Genomic DNA, 8,255 nt, shown 5'->3' on the forward strand with positions numbered 1-8,255 from the left:
TAATCGAAGCCCATTCATTGCATTGGTTATATATTATAACTAGTGGTTATGGATCTATCCCACTTGTAGTCAACAAGTTATGTGACCTCCATCTCGTCTCGTTATTTGTGACTGTGCATCCTTTAGGTCGTTGACCTATTGGAAGCGTTCCCTATAGCTTGCTTCCCTTCTAGGTCATATGTGTGGTGGTATCATGGGCTTGGTCATATGTGTTTATGTGATGGGATCCAATGACTCATTCAAAAGGTCTCATAGATCAGTTGTAAAGAAACTTATTTATGCAAATTACCCCCTTCTTTCACTTTATAAAGTACCTATGAGAGCCTAACTGATTTATGGATAATTTATGGATACATTTGCAATATCCATGCCATGATTTTTAGATATTTCTACAGTGATTTATTATTTTTAATATTTATAGGAAAAACATTCAGAATTGAAATCCTTGAAAATAACTCATACTCAAGTAAATAACATATTTACCATTAGTTAGTTCCTACCATAATATAAGCAATTATTTGCATAAAAGACATAAAGGAATAAGATGTAATACTCATACTCAGGTAAATAACATATTTTCCATTAGTTATGTACTACCATAACTTAAGCAAGTCTTTTCATAAAAAACAAATAGGAATAAGATGTAAATAAGTATACTTACCAGTGGTTAGTACCCACCATTATTTATGTGTTCCTCAACACTTTAATAAGTATGAGTAAAAATGTAAATGTGCAGAGTTACAAGCACTTACTACCCACAAAAATTTATGAAGTCCTTAGTAATTCCTACCCACCAAAATTTATGAAGTCCTTTCCCTTGAATAGGCTTGATTTCTCCACCTCATATATTGATTTATTAGTCCCTGTTAAGGCAAGATTGTAACAATGGATCTCACTATTAGCATTGACAAATGCAAGTTTTAATGTTTAACTTTGGAAAATAAATATTTATTTTTCAATACTATTAAGAAATATATTTTTCATAACTTGAGTGGTAGGGACTAAGTCGCCCTACAATACTTGTTATGGATTGATTCCTATGGAAATTTACCACCCATTTAATATGGTTGTGTTGGAATAGATAGATAGATAGATAGATAGATATATCTATATACATATATATTGAAATGAGTTATTGAAATTGAAATTTAATTTTATAACATTTTTTTAATTAAATTGAAAGGTAAAAAGGGTATTACTAACTTCGAGATAAATTTCAACCCTTCATCTTGACTATTATTAAAACTAGTTCAACCATATAAATTAAAATACTGGCAAACACCCACAAGTATCAAAACATTGACCTCTTAATACATCTCTCATTGTCAAGATTAGAAGGAATCACAAAAAATAACTAAATTATAACTTTATTATTATTATTATTATGATTATATATATATATATATATATATATATATATATATATATATATATATATATATATGTATATCTACACATATACATATACATATACATACACACACACACACACACGCACACACACACACACACACACACACACACACACATATATATATATATATATTCATTCTTAATTATGGAGATTCATAACCTCTTTATCATGGAGATTCTTAACCTGTAAGTATATTTTGTTACAATACCATATGCCAATACCATGTGTCACATACCCAGTTACCTCAATGACTTACAGAGATTAAGAGGTACTAAAAAATTTACTTTTCTTTTTACTAGCTTGACAATATGCTTTGATAGTACCATGGAACCACCTCCCTTCCACCCCATTAAAGGATTTTCAAGCTGAAGAAGGCGTTACCTACTTGTTTTAACTCGGCCGCCAAGGTTTGTCATGAATAAGTGGTTACAAAATACCTCTTATCTCGAGTTCAGTAGAACTTAAAACTAATACCATCATTTCATTTATCTTGTTGAGAGCTTTATAACAATATAAATTTTATCTCAATCTAATTCCATGTTCACAAGTTATGTTCATTAGAAGTTTTGGCCTATTAACATAGGTCATGTCGTCATAAGGATGCTATGTAGCACCCACATGGCCTCCACCCTACTCATGTTGCATTTCCACATCATTCACTCGAGGCAAGGCCTACCTTCGTTCCTTGGTAGCTCAAGGTACTTCGTAGTTACACTCACTTCATAAGGTCCCCATGTTGAGGAAATGGTTCACCAAGTTGAATAAAGCCCCATCTCAGATGGGACCTTTGTGTGGACAACTTGGGCCTCCATGGATGTGTTCCAAGTTAACCACACCAAAAGACTCATGTTTCCATTCATTGTAACATATGTTTGGGGTGGGTCCCATTGGTCCACTTCATCTCACCATTGGGGTTTTCCAACTCGCCTCCCTCAGCAACTACCTCAAGTCAAAGTGTCAAGGTCCAGGAACCACGATGCTAATCCAATGCACTCGGTACCCAAGGTGGAGCCCACCATTCCATGTCATATTGGCATATCGAAATTGACCTTCTCTACTTCCCTCTGGTCCAACCTTAGTGGAAAACGTCGAGGCCTGAAGTCCTGAGACTTGGTGGGGTCCACTTTGGCCATCTTCATCTTACATCATCTCGAGATCTCGACATTGTATCCATGAGGTTCCTCGCACATGTATGCTCATGGTCGATGGTAGATGATCAATATTGACCCAATGACATCGAGGCTCTCCTCATTATGGTTATTACAACCTTCCTCAAGATAGGATAGCTCGATGGCATAGTTCTAAAAATCAGGGTTTCGCCCTTGTCCCACTCTCTTCCTTTGTACTTATGTTATGTTTCCGCTAAGCCTCGACTAAAAAAACTGGTAATGCAGACCCACCTTAATGGTGCTTTCATATTGGGAACAGGGGAGGGGGGAGCTCAATTAATCTTAGTCGTCAATCAGAGACGGGATATTTGGCACTATTCCCAACCATGACCCCCCTTCTCATTAAATATTGACCATGGGGGGGGGGGCCGCGGCAATTGATCTCGACCTTGATCTCTAAACCACTCTCCACTTCATTCCCCTAAAAATCCTAATGGCTCAAAGGTTTTTGAGCCCGGTAGGATCCATCCCCAAGCCACATCGCCAAGCCATGTTATCTTAGCATCGATTTCTCAACCTTCCCACATAACTACTCTTTTGGGAGCCTGATGGTCTGAGATTCTGATGGGGCCCACTACCTACTTGCTAATGTCATGTTAAGTCAATCAACCCACTTTACCTATCCAATTAAACCATTTTAAGGGTTAAATGGTCTAATGGCAAGGTTACACTAGCTAGGTTTCACCATCAGACCAAGCCTCATGTTCCCTTCACATGCATTTTATGAGCTACAATATAGCCAATACAGTGATGGCCATCATCATTGTGGGGACCACTTGACATAGCTCCATTGGGGCAAGGTTCCACCCACGTATTTAAGTGTCAAGCTTATTTCCAATCACTTTTTTGTACATACTAGCAGCCATTCTGCCTCATTGGTCCTTGTGACCAGAAGGAACACAACATTGGGTTTTGTAAATAGAAAGGGTGATTTCCCCTCGCTTAATTCCCTGTGTATTGAAGCACACAGTCCTTGGGGTCCTGGACCTCAGCTTTCATCAAGTTATATTTATAAAAAAGGGGCAACCTTAGATCGCAAAATTCCTACAAGCTATGGCCCTAAAGGTTTGAGGCCTTGAACTTTGAAGAAATAACCCAAAATGAGAGTAAGGGGCACAACCAAATGCCCAAAATATAATAGATATATAATATGAGAAGGGGCATGGCTCCAAAGACCAATTCACATAGTCTATATCAAAGGAGAAGCATTTAAAACAATTTAGCTCTATTGCCTTATTGCAAGATGTTTAGACTCGTACTCATAAACATATATGTTCTATTAGTTACATGAATATGGAATACTTAAAATTGCATAACTACACAAGGAAATTACATATTATCCTTAGACACCACGACTCCACTGAGTAGGATGGGTTATTTAATTCAAAAGTTATTACTGTCAACAAGAGAGTGAGCATCACACACATTTAATCCCATTAGTCATGAAGTAAATACACCCCAACACAATCCAAATACACAACCAATTCATAACATGTTAGATAACCTGTAGATTATGAATATGGCAGTGAACCACCCAATTCCAATATTCAATATCACTGAAGACTTATAAGATAGTTGGTTAATCTCAGGAGAAATCTAGGCAATCAAACATAGATGAACAAAATATGGCATTAAACCACACAGTTCAAGCATTCATTTCAACCATTGATATGCATGGCGAAGTAAGTGTTTTGATATTTATTATTAGACATTTATTGGTAATTTAATTTATATGGCTATGTTAGTTAATCAATTTAATTAAAAGGGCAAGGATAACTACTTTTGAAATAAATCTCAACCTTTGATTTGTAACTACTAGTAAGAGTATTATAGAATATTCCATGAAGGTTAAATCCATGTCACCTAATGAATATTGATAAATTAAATTAAAATTATGGAAGCCTTGTTCCAAAATAGACACGTATATCCGCTTAAATAGGTGGGTGGTAGGGATTTAACCTCTATTAGATGCCCACAAAATATTTAAGCCCGTAGCCATATTTATTTTGTAATATGGCTTTTTGAATTTTAATTTAATTATCAATAAGTAGCAGATGGATAGTATGGATTTAACCTGTATGAAATATCCATGGAATATTTATGCCATATATTTATTTTAAAGTAGGGCTTTCGGAAATTTAATTTAATTATCAATGGTTATTAGGTGGATGGTAGGGATTTAACCTCCATGGAATATTCTAATTTATAGTAGTATTCACAAATCAAAGGTCAAGAGTAATCCTGAAAGTAGTTATGCCCTTTTGCCCTTTTAATTAAATTTATTAATTAAAAAAAATGTCAAATGAACAAGTGACATATGAAACAAGTCATGGTTTATTGGATAGTAGGGTATCACTACCTTTGAGATAAATTTCAACCCTTCACCTTGACTATTATTAAAACTAGCCCAACCATATAAATTAAATCATGGGTAAACATCTACATGTATCAAAATATTGACCTGATAATACATCTCACATTGCCAAGATTAGAAGGAATCACAAAAATGAACTAAATTATAACTTTATTTTAAATCATTATTGTCATTAAATATTAAAAATAATAATATATGAATTAAACATATATACATTTAAAAACATGTAACATGATTCTTAATCATGGAGATTCCCTTCTTTATCATGGATATTCTTAACCTGTAAATAGGTTTTGTTACAATACCATGTGCCACATACCCAGTTGCCTCAATGACTTACCCAAAATTTTATTTTTCTTTTTACTAGCTTGACAATAAGCTTTGATACCACTCTAGAACCACCTCCCTTCCACCCCCTTAAAGGATCTTCAGGATGAATAAGGTGTTACGTGCTTGTTTTAACATGACCTCCAAAGTTTGTAATGATTACAAGGTCACAAAATACCTCCTCTCTCAAGCTCTGCATAACTTAAAATTAATACCACCATTTTGTTTAGCTCGTTGAGAGATTTATAATAATATAAATTTTATCTCGATCTAATTCTTGGTTTGCAAGTTATGCTTGTTAGAAGTTTTGGTCTATTAGTAGAGGCCATGTCATCATAAGGAAGCCATGTCACACTCACGTGGTCTCCACCCTAGTTATGTGGCATTTCCACATCAACTGTGGATGAGTTTCGAGTTAATCATGCCACAAGACCCATGTTTACATTCATTGTAACATATGTTCGAGGTGGATCACAGTAGCCCACTTCATCTTGGCATCGGGATGTTCCTACTCACCTCCCTTAGCAACTACCTCAAGTCAAAGTGTTGAGTTTTGAGAACCATGATTCCAATCCTGTACGCTTGGTGCCTAAGGCAGAACCCACCATTCCACTTCATATTAGCATATCAACATTGACCTTCTCTACTTCCCTTTGGTCCAACCTTAGTGGAAAACATCAAGGCCTTAAGGATTGAGACTCGAGGGGTGCACTTTGGCCCTCTTCATCTTATGTCATCTCAATATTTCGACATTAGATCCACGAGGTTCTTGGCACACACATGCTTCTCGCTAATGGTCGATGATGGATATCGACCCATTGACATCGAACCCCTCCTCATTATGGTTCTTACAACCTTTCTTGAGATTCAATAGCTCAATGGCATAGTTCCAAAATTCAAGGTTATGCCTTGGTCTCACTTTCTTCCTTTGCACTTATGTTATGTTTATACCAAGCCACTACCAAAACAATTGGTAATGCGAACCCACCTAATGGTGGTGTTGTTGTTGCTACAACATCCTCCAAAAATTTCACTACATTCGAATTTTGGAGCCTACTATCATAGTTGTATCTAGTGTCTCCTTGATCATCAAGTGGCATCTCATGTTATGCTATGTGTTTCAAGTGTTTTTGAATGTTCTCAAGTGTTGTTGTATTAATTAGAACATCTCTAAGTGCATTCCATGGTCATAACATCTTTTTCATAGTAAAACGACACTTTTGGGTTGCAGTCACACACACTTCACTCATTGTAGTTGGGGAATGTGTAAAAAGTGGTGTTTTGATGTATATTTATCATTTTTCAAGCTTGTCTAAGTTTTCTCGATGAGTTGGTATGAGTCACACATGGTTTTACATTTAAACTCATCACGATCACCCCTTGTCCTATCTCCCATACTTAGACTAATTTTCGTTTCAAAGCAATCCCATTGAGGCAAAGAGCGCATTAGAAATCCTTGATCGGGAATCCTTTGTTGTTCAGAAGTGTTCCCTACACCCTTCATAAGAGGAAAGCACACTCCTTAATCCATCTTTCCCCTTGTTTCGAACTACTCCCTTCAAAAACCAAGCCTTCCTTTGAGTGCACTCCTTCGACCTGAAGGAATGCACCCTCCTTGGGAGCACTCCTTCGACCCGAAGGAATGCACCCACCTTGGGAGCACTCCTTAGACCCAAAGGAATGCACCCTCCTTGAGTGCATGAGTGCACCTAGAAGGCCTTAAGCTCCACCCTTGATCCAGATTTAAACAGGAACGCAACAAATTATAGAAATAACCATAAACACAGAGATGCAACGAAAATAATACTTCATTTCATTAATGTAAAATACTGAAATATGCTTACAAACAACAATGGAAATAAACCAGCTAGGGCGATGGTAGCTTATCTCTAAGAAGAGATGTGGCGGCTACATGCCTCTGAACTATCTTACAATGAGGCTTGAAGGCCTATTTATTGTTGAGAAACAATGGAAAACCCTAAACATCCAAAAACCTAACCCTAGAAGATGAAATGCCAAACTATGGGCCCCGTTTGGGTGAATTGGTACATCAACTTCTCAGGGTTTTTTAGCCTCACTCTCTTAATAATCAATTAATAAATCCAAATATTAAATTAAATTAATAAAATCATGAGAACTCAAACTAAGGAGTCTAGTTTTGGATGAGAGATTCTCTCCAACTAGCTCTCCTAAATTAGTGTGTAAGTTGAGAAAATGTCTCAACCAAGTGAGTCTAAGATAAACGCACTATCTTAAGACCACTTGCTCATGTATTTAAATGTATTATTAAATTATTTGAAGAAGAGAGAATTACATGAGCCTGAGAGACCACATGATGGCTCTTTGCCTTTTCCACCAATTTATTGTTTGTGAGTTAATTTGTTGTGCATATGATTTTATGGTTGTATGATTCTCCTTCATGTGGTATCAGAGCAGTTTTGTTTGCATCAAGAAGCTGTGTAGGGGAATCCCCATCTCTTTGTAATTGAATTTGTTGCAACTGTAGTTGTTGGTGTTGTTGTTCCCTTGCTTTCATTTGTTGTGTCTCTATGTATGAATCTTTAAATATATGTATGAAGCTTTAAATCCTCTCGTAGCATCAATTTCTATTGGATCCACGAAAACTTTGCTCTCTTGCATAAAGGCTTTTGCCGATGAATGCAAATTCCTTTTGAGTAAATAATCATAGATGTAAACATCAAGCATCTTATCCGCTTCCCAGTTACTATGGGCCATGCCTAAAGAACTATGCGTTCTAACACCTTCCAGATAAGATGATCTTTAGGCTTCAAGACAAATCGAATTGTGCTAAATACCACACCATGAATAGAAATAAAAAATCTAGCATGCAAGTCCACTACGATTTCATGGAGATGAAGGACTGAAAGTCGCGGAGTTGTGCATCTCCCGACAGAGAAATGCAGAAAGAAGCATTGGTTTGCATCAAATTCATGTCGAAAGAGATCCAGAC

Source organism: Pinus tabuliformis, chromosome 1_2, assembly GCF_031772625.1.
Source record: "Pinus tabuliformis cultivar Carrire ecotype Pingquan chromosome 1_2, CPIR1, whole genome shotgun sequence".
Taxonomy (NCBI): Eukaryota; Viridiplantae; Streptophyta; class Pinopsida; order Pinales; family Pinaceae; genus Pinus; species Pinus tabuliformis.